General features: G+C 64.1%; 1 protein-coding gene across 4 annotated transcripts in view; it reads right to left on the reverse strand.

Moving 5' to 3' along the window:
- AHDC1 (AT-hook DNA binding motif containing 1) overlaps positions 1–21,887 on the reverse strand; it is a 49,289-nt gene that overhangs the window by 8,115 nt on the left and 19,287 nt on the right. Inside the window, exon 1 of one of the 4 annotated variants that reach the window (XM_079325629.1) lies at positions 11,566–12,024. The exons of the other annotated variants lie outside the window; for them this stretch is intronic. The gene's annotated coding sequence lies outside the window, so the exon portion shown is untranslated. Of the gene's footprint in view, positions 1–11,565; positions 12,025–21,887 lie in introns of those variants that run through there. 4 annotated transcript variants of the gene reach the window in all.

The following is a 21,887-nucleotide window of genomic DNA, read 5'->3' on the forward strand; positions in this document are numbered from 1 at the left end:
CCAAACGCCCGCCGTGCGCGGGGTGGGCAGCAGCACCGTCCCCCGGCCCGCACCGTGCGGGGCGCAGGTGGGAGCCCGGCAGGGCCGGTGGGGAGGGGGCTGCGGTGGGGAGGGGTCTGCGGGCGCAGCGAGCGGGGGGGGCGGGGGCAGCGGGGCGCACCGGGATGTTCGCCGCGCCGCCGCGCTCACTTTCACCTCCCCGCTCAGCCCCAGGCAGCCGCCACATGTTTCCCATTAGGTTCTCCGGACCTCGCCATTCCTGGCTTCCTCGCCAGGGGTAGGGCCTTTTTCCTTATTTTTTTATTTTCCCCCTTCAAAAAAAAATTTCTTTTAATTTTTTTTTTCTCCTCCCTGGTTACAAAACACCAGCCGAGACCACACAAGCGAGGAGGGACGGAGGGAGAAGGAGAGATAGAGATGGGCGCCGCGGGCGGGGGAGAGCCGGCCAGACCGGGTGCTGCGGCGGGGCCGGGGGGGTGAGGATGAAGAGCGGGGGGATGAAGCGGGCGAGATTGCAGTCACCTCCGCTTCCCACCTCCTGACCCCGCAGCCCTGCAAAGATAACAGCCCCCGAAGACTGCTGACTCGCCTCGCAGAAATCCAATATCCTCGCCTGGTGAACTAATCGACTACCTGGGCTCCCACCTCCCCTGCCCGGGCTTAATCCTGCTGCTGCAAAGCTTTAATTAGTTTAACGGTTTGAGGCTTGACGGAGGTTGGCGGCGAGAGGAATCAGAATCATGGAATGGTTTGGGTTGGAAAGGACCTTAAAGCTCATCTCCTTCCAGCCCCCTGCCGTGGGCAGGAACACCTTCCCCTAGCCCAGCTTGCTCCAATCCCTGTCGAACCCGGCAGGATGTTCCCCCATCTCCCCCACTCCGCCCAGACATCTCCCTCTTTATTGGGAAGGGTGCCGTGGGGTGGCAGCATCAGTGCGCGGGGGACTGCAGGCGCCCCCGAGCCCCCCTGAGCCCCCCAAGGCTGCTGGCACCCAGCCCCGACCCGCAGCGCTGGCACAGCGCGGGCACGGAGGGGCCGCCTTGGCACCGGCCTGGCGGCGGGGGGAAGGAGGGATGGCCCCGCAGGACACGGACGTGGTTTGGTGCCCGGCTCCGAGGCCACCCAGACGTCAGGGTGGGGCCGGAGATGCCACCGGGAGACAGGCAGGCGGCAGGGACACAGCCGCCACACAGATGGGGACACGCTGGCCCGACGCCTCCCCCCCGCCGGGGCGCCGTGCCCAGCAGCCCGCGGCGCGGACGGGGCGTCCTCCCCGCTGCCCGCCGCCTCGGGGGTCCCTGGAGCGCTGCGGAGGGTCGGGGCGCCCCTAAGGACCCCCACAGGGGCGTAGGGTGCCGCCGTCACCCGTGTGCGCAGCTGGCCTCCCCCTGCAGGGGTGGCACGGGGGGCGTCCCACTCGTGTGGCACACGGGGCCGCGGTGGCAGGGACACTCCCTGCACACTCACAAGGTCACACTCACTCTCGCACCATGGTGGTTTCCCTCCCCCCGCCCCCACATCTGGGGGTACCACGGGGGTGCAGCTCCCCTGCACCCCCCCCTCCCCGCCCCCGCGGGCATCGGGGAGCTTTTCCCTCCTGCGCCCCGTCCCTCGCACCCCCCGGTCCCCTCCCAGGCGCCCCCAACCCCCGCCCCACGAGTTCCCCAGCCCGTCCTGCGCCTGCTGACACCATGGAAAATCCCCTCCAGTGACAGCTTCCTGGCAGGCACTCGCCGAGGGTTTCCGTGTTCCTCAGCCAGCCCCCAGTGGCCACCTCCTCCCCGAGCCGCGCGGGGGGTCCCTCCACCTTCACCCCCTCCACGCCGACCTCCACATTCCCTCCAATCCAGCACCACAGACCCCAAAGCAGCCGGGTCCTGTCCCTCCTCCTCCTCCCCACACCCCATCCCCTGCCAGCACCCTGCCCTCCTCTGACCTGGGGCACCCGTCAGAGCCAGGGCTCTTTGGGGTCCGCTCCGTGCCACCGGCAGCTCCCAGAGCACCCACCCGCCCCGGGGAGCCTGTGACTGGGAGCAGGGCGAGCAGGGGGCTCAGAAGGGTGGCCACGGCTGGGTGCTGGGGCACACAGCGCCTGCAGGCAGCTCTGACCCTTCTTCAGTTGTCACCCCGTGGCTGGAACCCCGCTGTCACATCCCCCCTGCCGTCACCACGTCCTCCCGCTGCCCTGACTCCTCTGCCATGCTCTTAATTACGAGATGGAGCAGATGGCGCCTGGGTTTCATCTTAGGTAACGGGTCCAGACGAGCTGCTTGGCCGCCAGTTCCCTTTGTGGGGCTTTCAGAGGTTTTTTGGGGTTCCCCACCAGCAGGGAGCTGGTGGGGGGACGTGTCCCTCTAACATGCCGTGGGGGTGCTGCAGGGATGGCAGTGCCAGGAAGGGACTGGCTGGCATCTGCAGCAAACAATCCCGGGTTCTGCCCTCGTATCATCCCAGGGTGTCACACCCTCAGGACAGGCTCACACACCCGCCCTGGCACCGGGAGGGAGGGTCTAGGACCACTGGGTGCCGAAGGACATCTCCTCACAACCCGGAGCTGCAGGAAGGTGCCTGGGGAGCTCATTTCCCTGCAATGCCCCTGCTCTTGGCAACAGGGCCCCCAGGGACACTCCCTGCTGCTGGGGACAGTGCTGAGTCAGGGGACACTGCCCTTCTCCTGGGCCTGGCTCGGGATGTGCCAGTGCCATGGGGGTCTCCTGCAGCACAGCCCCCCCCGGCTGTGGCCTCCTGGGGCCTGGGGGTCCTGGAGCCGATGGCACCCTGGACAGGTTCAGTCCTCAGCACCAGAACGTGGCACAGTGCCCTCGATGTGGGCAAGGGGGAATGCCTGGGCAGTTTCCTATTCCTGCTGCTGGAAGAAACCATCTCCTCTGCAAGGACCATCTCCCTCAGGAGGAACCATCTCCCCTGCAAGGACCATCCCCAGGAGAAAATCTATCCTGAAACGGCCACCTTCCATGCAAGGACCATGTTCCCTGCACAAAACCATCTCCCCTGAACAGCCACCTCACTGCAGTGGCCACTGACCATCTCCCCTGTGAGAACCACGTGGCCCTCAAGCACCATCTCCCCCCCAGGGACCATCTCTCCTGCCATGACTGACAATCTGCCCCTTCACGACCATTTCCCCTCTAACGACTGTTACTCTCAAAGACCATCTCCCTGTACTGCCCCTCTGCCCCACAAGAAACCAACAACCAATCCCTCTCCAGCGACCATTTCACCCCACAATCATCCCCCCAGTCACAAGCCCCTTCCCTGGGGAACCCTCCCCAGCCACCCCCCAGCCGTGGGCACCCCGCTGCCCCCCGATGCTGGGGCGCGCTCGGGTGACCCCAGTGGCACCGCGCAGCACGGATGCAGCCCCCCAACCCCTTTGGTCGTGGAGGGGTCTGACCCCCCTCCCTGGCTTGGGGGGGGGCTCCAGAGGGCTGGGGAGCGGCTCGACAGATGGACGGCAGCGATGGTGGCACCTCGGCCGGCTGGAGCCCAGCGCCGCAGTTCAGAGCTAGCAGGGAAACGCTAAATTTAGCTCTTCCCTCGGTGCCAGCTTTGTTCCCCCGCCCCATCGAGCCGGCGCGGGAGGCGAGCAGCCCCCGGGCCCCCTCCCCTGCCCTGTCCCTGCCTGCGGGAGGACACGGGACACAGCAGCACCGCTCCCTCGGGGTGCCACTCGGGGTGCCCGGCGCTCCCCGGGTGCCGGCTGCATTTGCTCCCGGCGGTGCCAGGGGGGCTGTGCCCGGCGTGGGGAGCGCACCCCGGGCCCCCGCAGTGTGCTGGCAGCCCCGAGGCTGCGCAGATGGCCGCGGCCCCCCTCCCGGGCTCCCTGTTATAGCCACAGCATGAGTCACAGCCCCGGTGCGTCCCTGCCCAGCGCCGGCCGCGCCGGGTCACGGAACGCCCGCGGCCGCGTTGGGGGCTCCGCCGGCTGCCCAGGCTACCCACAGCCCCAGCACTGGCACCTGGGCAGCTGCAGAGCCCCCCGAAACCCCGCCGGAGCCCCCCGGGGGTCCCATGGCCGTGCCCAGCTCGGCCCGCTCCCCGCCGGGGCGCTGCGGGTTAACGGCGAGCGGAGCCGGGATCCTGCGAGGCCAGTAACATTTGGAAGGCGCCAGATGGACGCGTGCCCGTGCCGAAGGCTCGCTCGGCACAGCCGAGCTCCCCCGGCGCTGGGGCTGGGGGGCTGCCCAGGGCAGCAAGGGGCGCCCGCCGGGATGGGAGGGCGCTGACAAAGCGCCCACCGGGCCCTGCCGGTGCCACCCGGCCCCCGTTCAGGGCTCCAGCGCCGCCGGTCGCACCCCACCCGCAATGGGTGGCGGGGTCCAGGTGCTGACACCGCGCCGGGGCGACCAGGTGGGGACCGAGGAGGGGTCTGGGCGGGGGGAGAGCAGCCAGTTGCCTCCCTTGGCCAATTTTAGAAACTGGCTAGACAAGAAAAGCAGAATGAGCCGGGCAGGATTAACGGCCGTGCTGGTGTCAGGGTGGTTTTTTTTTTCTTTTTTTTTTTTTTTTTTTTTTTGTGGGAGGCACACACGAGTAGAGCGGAAACTCCTGGCTGTGGATCCTGTTTCCTGGGAGATGTGGCCGGTTGGGGCTGAGCTGGGGTGTGGGAGCCACTGGGGACGATGCCAACGGCGGCGTGATGGGGCAGGGGTGTGGGGAGGAGGGGGCAACCCCTGCCCCATCACGCCAGTGACCTGGCACCCCCAAACACGTGGGCATGGAGACGGTGCACCCACCAACACACCGGAACGTGCCCAAGATGGTTGTGCACACGCAGGTTGTGCACAGGTACACACACGGGGGAGGATTTGCACACAGTGTGCAGACACGCCTCGGACAGGTGCACACACCTTCAGCGCTGTGGGTGCACACAGGTGCAGGGACACGTGTGGGCACCAACGTGCACACGGGTGGGTCACACGTGTGACAAGCGCGTACAGGGACACACAGACAGGTACAGGGACATGCACAGGCACTGGTGAGTGCCCTGATGGGTGCACTCCTGTGTTACAGGTACACAGACAGGTGTGCTGGCACCTGGACATGCAGCACCCACATCTGTGCATACACAGGATCACACCTGCTGGAAGGTACAACACCCCATGGCAGCACGCACGAGCTCCAGGGGCCCCCAGGCACCCCAAACACCAGCACAGCACTGCAGACCCCCATCCCATCCCATCCCATCCCATCCCATCCCATCCCATCCCATCCCATCCCATCCCATCCCATCCCATCCCATCTCATCCCATCCCATCCCATCCCATCCCATCCCCAGGTGCTGACAGTGCAAGCCGTTTGACCCCAGAACACTTTTCACCCTCCCCTTTGAGAGGCCACGGTGTTGCACCAAAAGCCGGGGTGTGGAGGGTCCTGCCAGTGCAGTGCAGCGGGGGCAGGAATAGGGATGGGGAAACTGAGGCAGGAGCAGGGTGGGCAGTGCCCGGGCGCTGATGGAGACAGGGAGCTGCAGCCCAGAGGACCCAGGCGTCCTGCAGCGCCCCAGCCCAGGCTGGGCTCCCCCCCAGCTGCCCCCATCTCCGGTTACAGCTCAGGCTCCCAGGGGTGGGGATTGGAGCACCCAGGTCTCTCTGCACCCCCCACACGGCGCTGGCGCCCCCAGCCCAGCCCCCCGGAGCACACACACCTAGAGACACACCCATGTTCGCTCTCCCCCCTCGCCGGGGAGCTTTCCATTAAAATTGGAAGAACACAACTTGCCGGCAGAGCCCCGGCGCGGATCGTACACAGCCTGTCACTCACACATCACTTTGTAGATGCCCATAAATTGCTTCATTACCTCTTCTAATTGAGGAGAACGCAGCTGCTGTGGGGCGGTGACGGAGCGCCTTCCCTTTGAAGGATGCCTCGCTCGCCAAAGACGGGTCCGGCAGAGCCGCAGAGCCCCACCAACATCCCAATAATAATAATAATAGTAATAATAGCCATAATGACAGTATCCAAACAAAATGCCCCGGGAAAGGGCTCACATGTGATGGAGCCTGCTTGAGGGAGGGGGCTGAGATGACCCCATATCGGTGGGGAAACTGAGGCACAGGGAAGGATGCACCATGCACAGAGAACGGACGGGCACGGAAACACCTGCACACATTGGCAGCGTGAAGGAGAATATGGTGGTGACAACACTTGGGGAAAACCCAAACTCCGAGGACTGAACATCTCCTTACCCGCAGATTTGGGGGGCCAGGGGAATGCACAGCACCACCCAAAACTCCCTGGAGAACTTCCCACCCTGCTCAAGGGCTTCATTCTCCCATCCTGGCCGGCACAACGCCAGGGGGTCCTGCCACCCTCTGGTGCCCTGGTCCCCTGCGCCCCAGCCCCGCGGGGCCCCCCGTCTTTGTCTGGCGGCGGCAGGCGGCTGCGGCTGGGCTCGGTCCCCTTGCAGGATACTGCAGAAGGATTTACTGTATTGCAGCTTGTGCTGGCTGCAGCCCAGCGCACAATAGATTAGCTGTAGCCCAGGGCAGCACGTTGCGGGGGAAGGAAGGTGGGATTCATCCGGCTGCAGATTGCAGGGCATTTGCTGCAGTATCCTGCAGGATCTGGACACTCGCTCTGGACACCCCTTCACCCTGCTCCAGCCGGGCACAGGAACCTCGAGGCACCCGTGCAGCCCCCTCCTCATCCCCTCCACCAAATTTTATGGCAGGAACGTTCATCGTGGCCACGTGGGCTGGGGGACACGCTGTTTGTTCCCTATCCCCATTCGGGGGTCCGGAGGGACTGCAGTCCCCGATGGCGCACAGGTGCTGCGGGGGACACCGGGGCCCCCCTCGCTGGGTGCGACAGCACAAAGCTGGTGCAGGGAGGGAGCCAGGGACTGCAAGCAGCACTAATTGATCGCGATTAATTCAGCTCCTACCTCCTCGGGTGGCAGGAGAGATGCTGAGACACAGGCGCAGCCCACAGAGCTCCCCAAACAGGCTCTGCTTTCCCACCCCTTCCCCCCGCGGGGGACCCACGCTGCCGGTCCCTGCAGGTGTGGGGGTCTCTGCTGGGTGCCCGGCTCCTGCTGCTGCCTCAGAGCTGCTGGGGATGGGTCCTTGGTGTGGAGCCACGTTCCCGGGGCGCTGTTTGAGGGTGAGGGTCCTGCTAGCACAGCACCCTCTCCCCCTGAGATGCAGGGATGGCACATAGGGAGATGGCACCCAGCGATGGCACAAGGGAGCAGATGGGCCAGGGGTCACTGACGGCCGCGTGGTGACACAGTGACATCTTCAGCAGTGTCACCAGCCAGTGGGTGCAAACCACGGGACGCAGGAGCGCTGCTGTCACCGCCTCCGGTCCCCAGATGCCACCGCACTGGGGACATCATGCACCCTGTGGCACCCCGCAGGCGCCGTGGGCAGGGGGGCTGCGCTGCGGGCGGGGGGACCCCGGTGACCGTCTGGATTTGGAGGGGAGTTTGGAGCCTGCGGATTCCGGCTCCATAATCCTACGTGGGATGCAGTTTCCACAGCAACAGCGGGTCAGAGGGCAGCGAGGGGAGCCGGCTGCTCCGCTTGGGATTGCAATGCTGCCGCTGCTGCCGCTGCCGCCGGGCGCGGGGCCGGGGCGCGGGGCCGGGGCGCGGGGCCGCGGTGGCGAAGGCGGGCGGAGGAGAGGGGGCCGCGGGGCGCGGGGGCGGCCGGGCTGGTGCTGCCGGGGAGGCGGCAGAGGCTCAGTGTGGCGTTGTCAGCAAAGATGTCACTAATTGTCTGCAGGAGCAGCAAACTCTCGTTAACCCTTGGGCAGCCGGCGGCGGGAGCGCTGGCGGGGCCGGGGGCACTCGAGGACCCCAGTGACCGTCCCACCTCTGCCACCGCCCCGCTTGCACGGCTCCGGACGAGTCACTGCACCCACCTCCCCCCAGCGCGGCTGCTGGGACACCAGCGCGTCCCAGGTGGTGACCGTGGGCAGCCCATTTGTCCCACAGACTCGGCCTTGTCCCCCCTGCCCGTGGTTGTGCCAGCACCTGGGCAAGCAGGAGCACAGAGGCAAGACCGCTGAGCAGGGTCACCTCCATCCCTGGCCACTCCATCCCTGGCCACTCCATCCTTGGCCACTCCATCCCTGGTCACCTCCATCCCCGGGCACTCCATTCACCTCTAGTCCCAGCCACTGGTACACCCAGGGGCCGCAGTGGGGTACAGAGCGCTCCCCAGCACCCAGCCCATGGCCACCACCCAGCTCACAGCACACTGCACACCTCACCCACCACGGCTCCATCCTCGAGGGACAAGGGCAGATGACCCCGGGGTGATGCTTGGGCACAAGGGATGAGCACCCACCCTCCCCGGGAGGGTTTGGCCGGGGCTGGCAGAGGCGCAGGCACCGGGGCAGAGGCAGAAATGGCTTTTCCACCTCTCGGCCAGCTCCAGGTAGACCTGGGAGCGCTGCCGGGAAGCGCTGACGTCGGCAGGAGGGGTGGGGGCGGCGGGGGGAGGCCGGGGCCGGGGCCGCCGGAGCGGGGTCAGCAGAAAGCCTCTGGCTGCACTCTCTCCTGCCAGCCGTTCCGACCTTTTGTTCCCATCCTGCACCTTCCCAGCACCTCCTCCCGACTCCTGGGGTCCTGTCCGGGGGGCTGGGGCAGGGGCTCCTCCCATACTGTGGGGTTTGGTGAGCAGGATGTGCCCAGCGTGGCTCGTGGCACAGGGACCCAAATGATGATGGGGACGTGGGCACATCCAGCCCCAAGGTGAGGTGACTGAAGGAGCTTGTGGGAGATCTGAACCCATACCTAAAAACCTGACCCCACCTCCCTGACAGCCCTGGGAGGGGTTAAGGAGAGGGAAGGAGGTAACATGACTCGAAACCCCAGTGTCCTGGAGCATCCCGTGAATCCCCACTGTCCCAAAGTACAGCCAGCCTGGCGAGCCCAGGGATCCTGAGCAGCAGTAGAGAGCGGGTACAAAACCAGTGCTCCCACTGCAGGCAGCCACTGGGGCTGGAACACTGCAGGGCACAGCCCTCTGCCCCCACTCCTCGTATCCCAACAGCAGTTGGGACACATTACTGCTGGCTGAAGCTCACCCTGCATGGTGACAGCACCGGGGACCCCAGGAGAGACCCCAGGAGGGATCCCAGGAGGGACCCCAGGAGAGACCCCAGGAGGGCCCCCAGGAGGGACCCCAGGAGGGACCCCAGGAGAGACCCCAGGAGGGCCCCCAGGAGGGACCCCAGGAGGGACCCCAGCTCTCCCCGCGCCCCCACAGCCGCCGCTGGTGCCTGGGAGGAGCCGGGCTGGGCAGGTCTGGACACGGCCAAGGACTCTCCCAGCCTCCAAGGACTTTCGGCTGGGATTTCCTGGGAGGGATGCAGGTTCGCAGGTGTCACAGCACTCTGGGATTTCTGCTCCAGGGGCTCGACACTCAAGTCAGCCTTGTGGGTGTCCATTGGTGGGGAATCCTTTTGCCAAAGCTCCCGGGGCAGCACCGTGAGACTGGGACAGAACCCTGCCCAGCAGGGTTACTGCTCCTCCGGGCATCCTGAGCCCTTCCATGCCTTCCATGCCTTCCAGCTGGGGTGCAAACACTGCCCTGGAAGCAAATTCATCCCACTGCAGGGTGCAAACCCATAGCTGGATGAACCCCTCCCTGGGACATGAACCCATCCCCAGACACAAACCCACCCCAGATACAAACCCATCCCCGGGTGCAAATTCATCCCACTACAGGGTGCAAAGGCACACCTGGGTGAAAATCCACCCCATAGTGATAATTTATCCCTAGATAAATTATCTAGATGAATCCCTGGGCCCAAATCCACCCTGGATGCAAGCCCCGGGGTGCTCCATCCCATTCCACGCCTTTCCCGGAGCACCCCGGTCCTTCCCCAGCCGCCCCAGCCCAGCCCCGCCCGGTGCCCCCACCAGCGGCACCAGTGTCCTGCTGCCAGCCGCGCCCTCCGGATCCGGCAGACAGGTCTCTCCCCCCCAGGCTCCCTGCTCGGTGTCTGGCTGAGCTAAGCGTATTTAGCGCTTTTAATTGTTCTTAATAAATCAATCCCGCCAGCCCCTTAAATCATTTTTGTGGCTTCCCTCGCAGCCGTCCCCGCGGCCGTGCCGGTGTGGAGCCTGCTGTCTGCAGCGCTGCCGGGGGAGGTGGCGGGATGGGGGGGTGGGGATGCACCGGACCCCCCCCCCCCCCGCAGCCTCCCCGCTGCTCCTCTACCCGGGGGGCTCTGCCTGCGGGGGACGGCCCCGTGCCTCAGTTTCCCTCCCTGCGGGGGGTGCGGGTTCAGTCACCCCAACATCGCCATTTTCTGGGGACACCGAGGGACCACAAGTCCCTTTTCTCACGCGCCCCTCCCCTCAGGGCCAGGCGCGCTGCGAACAGAGGTGGTGGCAGTGGATGTCACTGCTGTCCCAGCCTGCACAGACGTGTACTGTCCCCCGAGCCACCACGGACCCCAGGGCACCCCCTGCCCATGGCCAGCCCAGCCCCGAGCCCCCGAGGGCACAGGATGAGGCCGATCCAGCCTGGGACACCGGGCTGGGATCACTGCAGCCCCAAGACCCCTGCGAGGCTGGGGCGATGCTGACACCCAGCTGGGTGACAAGACTCCTGTTTTTGGGGCCACACCGTGCATTCACACCATCCCCAAGGTCCTGCAGCATCCCCCGGCATGCTGAGCTCCACCATCCCACCCATCCCACCTCCCATCCATCATTTCCATGGCAGGGATGAACACCCAACACTCAGGACACCTGCTGGAGGAATGTCACCAAACAGCCCATGCTGGCTTTGGGTGAAAAGCAAACCTGGCAGGGTGACACCCCAAGCAGAATCAGTGCAGACCCCAACCCCTCCTGGGGCTTGGTGCTGCACAGGGACAATGGTGACATGCGGCTGGATGACAACACGCCTGTTTTGGGGGTTACATTCCCCAGCCCTCCCCACCCTGCAGCACCTCCCAGCACACCCACCCCCACCTCGTGCTCCACCCCCCATCCAGCAGGGCATCCTCATCATCTCACCAGCCAAGCTGCATCCCACTCCATCCCACTCCCCAACCCTGCACCCTGCACATCCCAGCACATCCCAGCACACAGATCCACAGCCCATCCATCCCATCCCGCCAACCACTCCAGTCCTGCTGACATTTTTCATGGAGAGGATGAACACCCAGCGCCCAAGTGTAGCCCCCAAACCCTCTCCAGGTGCTCAGAGCTCAGAGTTGCACAGGGGTGACAGTGACACCCAAACAGATGGCAATGGTCCTATTTTTGGGGGACACACTATGCACCCCACCCCACCACCAACACCCTGCAGCATCTCCCAGCGCACCCAACCCCACAGCCTGCTCCATCCCACCACCCACACCCGCATCCTGAACCATCCCATCACCTAAACCTCATCCCATCCACCACCCAACCCCACAACCACCATCCCAGCAACCCCTCCAGCCCCGCTGGCATTTTCCACAGCAGAGATGAGCACCCAACAGCCAGGATGGCTGCCGGGGGACATGTCACCGAACAGACTGTGCTGGCTTTGGGCAAAAAACAAACCCGGCAGGGCTTGGAGGGAGAGAGCTAACCTTGACACAGTTGCAGCAGTCACTAATAGCAGGCAATATGCCTGTTCTTGGGGGACTGTTGCAGTTGCTAAGATACTGGCAGCCGTGTGAATGGAAATGGGTCAGTAAACCTGTGGAGAGATAGTGTGACACTGTAACCGGCACAGCTGTTGCAGCCTACATCGAAATCCCACCCTTTCAATATTTATCACTCTCCGCCTTCGGTTCCTTCCTCCCAGCAATTTTTTCCACGTTGGTTTTGCCCGGGGTTGGTGAAATCACCCCCAAGACTTTAATGAGATGAGAGGTGGTGGAGTGATGGGACGGGGTGGAAAAGGCGTGGTGCAGGGGGTGAGGAGGGAAATTAAAGCCCCACTTTGGGTGGGTGTCTGTCCCCTCCTCCCCACCCCACTCCATGGGCAGGATGGAGCCAGTTCTTGGAGAGATTTAACAGGAAACAGGCTATAATCCCCCTGGTAGGAAAACGGGTGAAAAGGTCAATTTACTTCTGTCCCTCGTTTAGGCACTGTGGTGAAATTACACACTTGCAGGAGCCGCTGCACACGGCTGGGAGAGGAGGGAGCGGCACTTGTGTCCGTCTGTCCTCGGCTGTCTGAGTGTCCACCCTGCCTGCTGATGGCCTGAGCCTGCCCGAGGCACCCACGGGGCCAGAGCAGCACCCACAGGACGAGAGCAGCACCCATAGCCCCAGAGCAGCACCCACGGCCCCAGAGCAGCACCCACGGGGCCAGAGCAGCACCCACAGGACGAGAGCAGCACCCACGGAGCCAGAGCAGTACCCACGGGGCCAGAGCAGCACCCATAGCCCCAGAGCAGCACCCACGGGGCCAGAGCAGCACCCATAGCCCCAGAGCAGCACCCACGGCTCCAGAACAGCACCCACGGGACCAGAGCAGCACCCACGGCCCCAGAGCAGCACCCATAGCCCCAGAGCAGCACCCATGGCCCCAGAGCAGCACCCATGGCCCCAGAGCAGCACCCTCGAGCCCACAAGTGACAACTCCCACTGTCCCATCCCGTGTCTTGGCACTCGCCAGGCCCTGCATGCCCACAGATGCCCAGTCCTGGCCTCAATGCTCCAGCACCCCCTAAAATGCTTCAGCACTGCCCCCATGCTCCAAATGTTCCAGCAATCTCCTTAATGTTCCAGCAATTCTCCAAGCCCCCCAGCATCCATCCAACACTTGAGCATCCCCACCCCAAGTACTCCAGCATCCCTCCAGTGTTCCTGCATCCCCCAAACACTCCAGCACCCCCATGACAAATGCTCCAGTGTGTAAATGCTCTAGCATCTGCCCAAATAGTCCAGCATCTTCACCGCAAGAGCTCCAACACCTCCCCAAATACTCCAGCATCTCCCCAAACATCCCATCACCCCCAAAAGGCTCCAGCATCCCCACAACATCAAGCCCTGATGCCACCATCCCCTGCCCCACACTGGGCTCAGCTCCTCGCTGCCTTTGGTATTGCCACAACTCAGCTGGGGTGGGAAGGATTGACTGTGCCTTGCAGCTGGGCACTGGGAGCTGGGACACAGCCACGGGAGGGGACACAGCCACGGGAGGACGGGAGAATGTCCCCTGTCCCTGTCCCCGTCCCCTGTCCCCGCCCCGGGCGCTGTCCAGGTGCGGGCAGGGGGCGGTGCCGCTGTCCCGGCTCTGGCCCGGACCCTGCTGCAGGGAGGAGGGTGAGAACATCTGGTCGCAGGGAAGAGGGACAAGTCCAGGGAAAAATGCCGAGCTCTTGGAAGAGGCCCCCACGGCCGCGGCTGGGGTGGAACAAGCCCCAGCATCCCTCCTGCGCCACAGCTGCGCCGGCGAGGGGAAACTGAGGCACGGTGCAGCCAGAGAGTGTGATGTGGGGTCACGGAGCCGTGAGCGCCGGGGTCACCCCCAGCTCCCAGGCTGGAGGAGCATTGCCCGAGATTTACAGCCCGGGGTCTGGCACCGGGGGCAGCAGGGAAGGAAGGGAGGCTGCAGGGAGGGAGGGGAGCGGCGAGATCTCCTCCTCCCAAAGACGCTCCCTGCCACCCCCCCGCAGGTGGCTGGAGCAGAACGGTTGATATGGAGACAGGGAAGCACAGACTGTCTGGGTAAGGTGACATTCGACAGATGCCAGGTTCAGACTCGCTCCAGCCAGTATTCCCACCCCCCTGCCTGCCTGCCTGCAGCCCCTGCGCAAAGGCATGTGCAGGGAGTGGGGCAGCCTGGGCAGGGCAGAGGGGGCAGTGGGGCACCCTGTCATCTGCTGGGAGGTGAAATGACACCTTGTCCCCACCCTGAGGTACCAGAACCCTGAGTGCCCCCATGCCAGGGCAGGTTTGGAGCCCGTAGACCCCCAACCCTGGACCTCACGGTGCAAGCAGAGATGCCGTGACCCCTGTGAGCACCCACCCAAAACGATGGGGGGACCCTGCCCTGTGCCAGGCAGGCAGGAAGATTTGGGGGACACATCTGGGGAAAGGATCCCCTCCCGCCCCCACCTCCCCGACTGCAGAGAGGGCAATCAGCTGATGCCTAAGAAGAGATGCCCCAGGTCTGGGGGGAGTACAGGCTTCGAATCCCCCACCCAGGCAGCTTGACACTGGGCATGGCAGCCCCTTGTCCCCAGGTTCACGTACCTGGGAGGGGTCCCAGGCTGCCAGAGCCCCCCGGGCTGCAGTCCTGTCTCTCTGCACCTCGGCAGGGTCCCTGTGCCCCTCATCCCCCGGGCTGGAGATCACGGGGATGCGGGGAGGGATTCCTGGCACACAACCCGCGGGGAGCCCCTGCTCCATGCGGGCAGGGGGGTCGGGCACCCCCCGCACCCAGAACAAGGCTCACGGTCTGCAGTGAAGGCAGAGGGCGGTTTGGCAGGGAAGGGAAGGAGCAAACACAGGGGGTGCAGCACAGGGCGGGGCGAGCCCCCAGAACTCTCAGACCCCCTTTGGCAGGTCCTGCTCAGGGACCTGCAATGGCTCCCGGGCTGAGCGGGATGACAGGGGCCACCAGCCCCAAAAAGCCCCTCAGCCTCTCCCCGCGCCCCGGCTGCTGCTCGCTGACCCCCAGTGGTGCTGAGCTCGGCCCCGGGCGGCCCCGGCAGGTGAGGGGCTCCCCGGAACGGCGGGGACTGCGTGAGGGGCTGCAAAGCCCCCGGCACGGCCGGGATGGGCTCCAGCGCTCGCTCGGGCTTCTCTGTCTCCTCTTCATCACCCTCTGTCCCCCAAATACCCCCAATCTGCTCCGCAGTGCTGCTCGGCACAGCGCCAGCTGGGACACGCACTGACCTGGGGACACCCCGCACCCCAAGAAGAGGTGACACGGCCCCTCTCCTTCCTGCTCCCTTCACTGCGTTCCACCCTCCTCCTCCTCCTCTCTGCCCTAAAGCCAGACGGATTTCACCGCTCTGCTGAGCTCCAAACTCCACTTCCAGATTTTCAGTGCGACCTTCTGGCTACCTGGATCCAGCACTGCAAGATGCCCCTTCTGATCCCCCCTCCCCTCCGGCCCCCCAGCATCCCCGGGGGAGCCAGGGCTGGATGCAGCCAGGAGCAGGATGCAGGGGGAAGCTAGGGGTGGCCGGGGAGGAGGAGGGAAAAGAGGAGGAGAAGGAGGAGGGAGAGGTCGGGCTGCACCTGGATGCAAGACCAGCCTCAGGAGGCTCGGGTTGTTGTGTTTAATCCAGCCTGGCCCAGGGAAAAGCGGGAGCATGGTCAGAGAGAGCCTGGCAAACTCGCTGCTCGTGTGGGAGGCGCTGCCGCGGCTCCCGGGGCAGCCTCTGACCTCGCTGCCCACGCGGAGGGTCCTCTCAAAGGGCCCCCGCTCTCCTGGGACACTGTTCTGCAGGGATGTGCTCCCTCCCCAGGCTGCTCTTGGCTCCCCCAGCCCGGATCCTGCCCTAGGGGGCAGGCAAGGGTCTGTGGGACCCTGTGTCGGGCTATCACTGATCACACATAACCAGGGGGAACAAGGGGGGAAAGAAGGGAGGAAAGACATAAAACTCCCCAGATACCCCAAACCTCCGTTCAGGCACATGAGGCACCACGGGGTGTGGAAAAACAGCAAGAAAAATCCACGGAAACAGCTGGGAAAAGCCCCAAAGCCCCAGGTCACCCCCACACGCTGCCCCCTGCCCTCGCTGCTCTCCCCGCCGGTTATTTCCAGCCCTCTGCATCCCCCCTCCTCCTCCTCCCCATTCCCTCCCGGCACCCTGCTCTCCTCCGCTCGCTCTTGCATTCTGGTATTTGGTGTGTTCCTCAGCTGCAGGAAATTCCTGATGCTCTCCATCATGCAGCCTGTGCTCGCATCCCCCGCCCTGCCCGGCTCCCCTCCAAAGGACAGCCATGTGCAGGACAGCCAGCGCCGCCATCGCTCCCCTCCCAAAAACAGCATTTACTTCTCCCTCTTCGCCTTCTCTCGCTCCTTTGTTTTATTTTCCCTCAATTATTTCCAACTCTAAGCCTGCAGAACAGCCCCTCTCCATCTGCGGCCAGGGCTGAAGCCGCCCAGCTCCGGCCATTCCCCTGCCTGGCTTTTCCCTCTTCGTCTTCCCCTCTTCGCGAGACCGCTCCTGATCTTATTTTAATTCGTCTCAGACGGTGTTGGAGTGTTATTTTAAGAGAGAGGATATGCACAGACATTGTGTTTTCTGCTTTTTCCTGGCCCCAAGCCAGGCTCTCTGGGCTGTCAGCTACCCACTGTGTTGCAGTCACGTGTGGGAAGAGGCAGCCAGAGCCAGCCTCACAACTCCTGGTAGCAACATGGAAATCAAGTGTGCACTTTCTTCCCTCTGTATGTGTCTGTATTATTAATAGCGTCTCTCTCCGTGAGTTATCCATAATGTATCTTAATACCTGTCCGTCGGTAAATGATGTATCGCCACGGCTCTGCGCGCCGGCGAGGGGGGACAGGCACTGTGGCAGTGCCACCATCACCCCCGAGGTGTGGCACGGGGATGGGGGACAGGAGGAGGGGTGGGCACGGGATCTGGGAGCCACGAGCTGCTCTGGTGTGTCCCAGCCTGCTGGCAGCCTGGTGCAATGGGCATGTGGGGAGCAGCGGGGCCAGCTGGCACTGGGCTGGCCCTGAGCGAGCCCTGGCACTGCCAGGAGGTGCCGGGGGACACCGGTGTCCCATGCTGTGGGCACTGACACTGGCTGCTCCAAGCTCACAAAGGAAGGGGACACTCACTGCACACCCCAGGGACTGCAGGAGGCCAGGGAACAGCAGGGAAGGTGCAGGATGGACTGGCACCGCATGGCACGGGATGGATGGACATGGCACGGGCTGGATGGACATGGCAAGGGCTGGATGGGTGAACACAGCACAGAGCTCAGAGCTCAACTCTGCAGGACACAGATGTGTCCCATGAGGATCCACTTCAGCAGAAGCCACCCAGAAGAGTCCAGGGGACTCCCAGCAGGGCTCCCCAAAAACCACACACATCCACCCAGAACTGGGACAGCACCCCGGCCCCTGCATACCGTGACAGCTGGTGCTGCCCCTGCCCAGGCTGTGAGGTCCCTTGTCCCCTCTGCATCCTGGGGATGGAGACACCAGGGCAGACAAACAGCCCGGGACTGGGGTCTTCCCAGTGCTAACCAGTAATGTAGAGACCAGTATTGACCCATACTGTGCCTAGACCCCTGTGACACCTATAAAGCACATGTGCATGCAAGAGCAAGTGGGCACGGACATCACACCCACCCTGTGCAGCACCTTGACACACAGATGTGTGCAGGTGTTGTTTGAACTTGTCGGTACATGGAGCTGCCAGCAACGTCCCTCCCTTCAGTGTCCTGTTCCCACAGCACCCCCTGCACATCCCTGCTGGGACACGGTGCCATTCCCACACCGTGCCCATTCCCACACCGTGCCCACTCCCACACACCATGCCCACGGATGCTGCAGCATGCATGGACAGGGGAGGACCCCAGCCCCAGGCGGGGCACCCCGACACACAGTGGGAGCAGTGTGGGTGCCAGCACCCAGCTGGGGTCATGGGGAGCAGGAATCCAGGAAGGCGAACTGGAGCTCAAAGCTTCACATTTCTGGATTCTGGTTCCCGTTTCTGCTCCCGGCTGTTTCCATGGAAACTGGCGTCGGACCTGGGAAAATAAGGTTAGGGTTTGCAGCGGGGGCCCAGTGCCAGCCCGCCTGCCTCTGCGCCCCTCGGCCCTGCCGCCTCACCAGGGCACACGCCCTGTGCCCCCACACCTGCACCCCGTGATGCTCAGCTCTGGGGGCTGAGCTGCCCTGGCACCCCCTGGCATCTTCAGCACCCTCTGTCCTTCCACCTGGTGACCCCTGGGAGCCCGGCACACACCGGGTAATTTGGGAACTGGGACCACCACGCTGTCCCTGGCACGCTGGTGACAGTGGCGAGCTGGCGGTGGCACCCACTGGACCCCCAGCCCTTCCCTGCCAGCCCACTCCCCTCCCTGGTGCGCCAAACACGGCACAGCTCAGCCCCCATGGAAACTCCCCAACAGCGCTCATGGGGCCATGACACCCCACCAGCCCCACGGGGACGGGGGACACTGGGACTGTCCCCACTACCCATCTGGGGTTTTACAGGGACCCAGCCTCGACAGCAGCATCACCCTCCCCTTCCCCAGCTCAGGATCCCCAATTGCTCCAGGGAAGGTGGGGAGTTGGAGGGGGGAAGAGAACCAGGACACGACACCTCGGGGGAGCCGTGAAGACTAATGAATGGAGGCTTTTAAAAAGCACTTTGACTGAGAAGTGCTATAGTAGGAACTAATTATCCCTCCCGCCTGCGCGCACCCTCGCACGCCGGCGCAGCCGCGTCCTGCTCCCTCCCGGAGCCACAGCTGCAAAATCGCAGCCAGCCCCGGCACCGAGCACCGCGGCAGCCACGCCAGCCAGCCTGGGGAAGGTTCCCTCCGAGACTGCACTGAGTCCCCCGTGTGTCCCCCGTGTACCTGTGCCCCCCACTTCGCTGCCGTGGCCGCCCTGGCAGAGCTGGCAGCAGCAGGCTGGGGGCACAGGGTGGTGCTCGCCCCCCCTCCTCGCGCTGGGGTTTTGGGGAATGTTTCCTTTTTAATTGAAATCCGCCATTTTCCGGCCATGGCAGGTAGGCAGGGCACCAGTCCGTGTGATGCTCAGGAAGGGACGGCACTGGCACGGCGCGGGGGGCACAGAGCCGGCACGGAGCGCGGCCCCTCGCCTGGGACCCTGCAGCCCAGCCGGGGGGCAGCCCAGCCCTTCTCCCTGCAGCCCTCACAGCAGCCGTGAGCAGCAGGGACACAAGGGGACGCCCCAAAGCGCACCCCGCTCAGCCACGCAGGTCCCCACAGTGCCAGCCCACAGCACCCACGGTTCTGGGGCGGTGCCGGCGCTGCTCCCTGTCCCTCCGCACCGGGGTGGGATCTGGCGCAATCCCATCCTGTCCCAGCACTGCCCGCTGCCCCATTTCGCATTCCAGTGTGGGCCGGCCCCGCTGCCCTCTCACTCCCACCCCCACCCCGGGCTGCGTTTCAGCTGTTGTTGAATTCTGTCCAGGCTGGATTCATCACAAGAGCCCTCAAGCGGCTGCAAACAAACAGAAAAAACAGGGAGCAGGAGCGCGCGGAGCGATCGATCGGCGCTGGGGGGGCCTGAGGCCCTTTGGCAACGCCAGACCAGCCTCAAATTCCTCACTTCCAAGAGAAAAGGAGCTGGGGATGAGCGGCAGGAAGAGGGGGATGGAAAGCACAGCAGCCACCAGCCGCCGGACCACGGCAGCGGAGCCCCGGGCACGGTGCTGCGGTGACGGGCACAGGGTGCGGGGGACTCTCCCTTCCTCGCGGAGACGGGCTCGTACCGCTCTGAAACTTCCCTCTTGTGGTTACTGCAGTTAAAAAAGCAAACAGGAGGCTTGGGTGCATTCAAAAAGAAATGGGAAATGGCAAAAAGGGTGGGAGCCCCCGCAGGGATGGGGTGTGCCCAGCGGTGGGTGGGTGTTGGGTCAGGGTGCAGCTCCCCGGGGCAGGGACAAGGAGAGCCCCCTCACCCTGGCACTGCAGAGGGGACCGGGCACGGGGAGCACGCGGTGTGTGACGGGCAGCTGCAGCCCCAGAGCCCGGGGGGACGGGAAAGGCAGGGGAAGCAAACACCGACACCGCTCCGGCGGGAATTGCCACCACTGGAGCTGTGGGGTCAGGTTGCTGCGCCTGGGTTTTTAAGAGGGGCTGGATAATTTTTACCACCACTAACGATCCCATCTGCGCCTGACACGCTCCAGCTCCGAGCCCAGCATTCCGGCAGGGCTCCCACACCTCCCTGCCAAGCTTCTCCAACTCGCCTCCCCCTGCCTTGACTGCTGACAGCACAGGGCATAGATATGGCCCCTGCCCAGTGCTGCTGGCACAGGGCAGCCATGCCCCTGGCATCGCCTGGTGCCACCACTGTACCCACCCGCGGTGCTCTGGAGCACTGGGGTAACAACCACGGGGTGGCCAATGGGCAGAGGTGGCAGTGACAGGGATGCTGCACAGCCTGGGGACGCAGAGGAGCCTCTCTAGCTTCAAGGAGAATTTAACAGGGCTTTTTTTTGGCCGTGGTCCCTTGCAGGGTGACACTTGCTGTCCTCGCTGTGCAGGGATGAGGACACTTGGATGTGCTGGCACCATTTGCCCTCTTCCCAGCTCCAAACAAAGAACTGCTGGAGGATGCTGCTTTTTGGGCAGGGGGTTTGCTGCATCCTGCCTGCAGAGCTCCCTGCCAAATCCCATCCAGTCAGGAGCTGAGGGGCACAGCACCGGTGTCTGCAGCACAAGGCTCCTCTCCCTGCAATGTCAACCTGCTGCTCCACATCCAAGGCTGCCCTTGGAAAAGCTGTCGGCTGCGCCGGCTGGGTTGCCAAGCCCAGGACAAGCTCTTTAGCTCGACTCTGCCAGAACAGATGCCTGGGCGACTGTAATTCTTCCTAGCATGGATGGAGGGGGGGATGTGTGGAAAAAAACCCAGCCTCATTTAAACATTGCAGTGGCTGCTCCTCCCTTCCCCAGCATCCCCGGCGTCGCAGCCCCACAGAGGGTCCCCCCAAAACCTGAGGGGCGAAGCGGGAGGGGCTGGGTGGTGCCAGGAGGGAAGGCAGAGCCCGGAGGGATGGCGTGGCACAGCACATGCTGGAGCTGAACATGGCTCTGCTGCCAGCTGGGGAGGAGAGAGCGACCCGCTGCAAGGACAAGTGGGAAGCGCGAGCTCAGCGTGCCACTGGTGTCCTTGCAAACGCTCGCCTGCTCTGTCTCGATGCTCCCCACAGAACAACAAGCCCGTTCTCATGGCAATGTCCTCTCCAAAGAGCACAGGGAAGGGAGCACGGTGACACGCTCTGGAGGGGCCGTGCTCCTTCTCCCCCCAGCACAGCACGGCTGTGGGGCAGCAGCTCCAGCCACGCCACTGCACTGCTGGAGGAGGCCGGCAGCATTTCCACATGGATATTTTCTTCCACTGGCTGCAGTTTGGGGCTGCCAAAAGCCAAAACAAGAATGGAAACATCCCATTTTATTGGCAAAAATTCAAGGCAGGGTTGGGGTTTTTTTCTTTGGTTTCGGCTTTTTCCTTTTTTTTTTTGTTCTTGTCTTTGGTTACGAACGGAAATTCCCTGCCATGAAATCATGATGAAACCCCAAACCAAAACACAGCTTGGACTGAAACCTTCACCCGATTCCCTGTGGATCCCTTGTGGGGCTGGTCCCAGGGCTGGGGATCACCCCACACAGCCCTGGGACACGGCACCGAGCCCAGACCCCATTGCCAGCCCCAGCCCTGTGTGAGGTGAGGGGATGTCGTGCTTTGGGGATCCCTCCAGGGACCCCCATGTGATTCCAGCCTTGGAAAGTCCCACACCACCCTGCCTTGGTGATGGCACCTGGGAGCTGGCACCACGCCTGGCAAATCAAAGATTTGTCCAAAGGGAAACTGGTCCCCCTGGATGGGGCCAGGCAGGGACCAGGTTTGGGGTGCCAGTGTCTCCAGGCATGTCCTTAGAGCAGTGCTTGCTCCCAGGAAGGTGCTTTGCAGGAGCAGTTGCTGGGAATGGCCTCATCCAGCCCATCCCAGGGAGTCCGGATGTGGCCAAGCCCGGGGCTCACCCCTGCAGCCTGCCCAGCATCCTCTCCTCCCATCCCCTCTCTCCACCAGATGTTGGGGCTGGAGGATGAAGCAGCTCTTCCCAGCGCAGTCCCCGCCGCATCTCCCTGCAGCTCCCGTTCCGGAGCCTGGATCCAGCCACGCAGGCTGAGGAAGGCTGAGCCTTTGTCCAGCTCCCCCCACCGCGCTTCCCTTATCTGCTCGGGCTGCCTTGCCAAGAGCAGGCAGACGATGGCGGCAGCCCCG

The sequence above is a fragment of the Erithacus rubecula genome (genome assembly GCF_903797595.1).
Source record: "Erithacus rubecula genome assembly, chromosome: 23".
Classification (NCBI taxonomy): Eukaryota; Metazoa; Chordata; class Aves; order Passeriformes; family Muscicapidae; genus Erithacus; species Erithacus rubecula.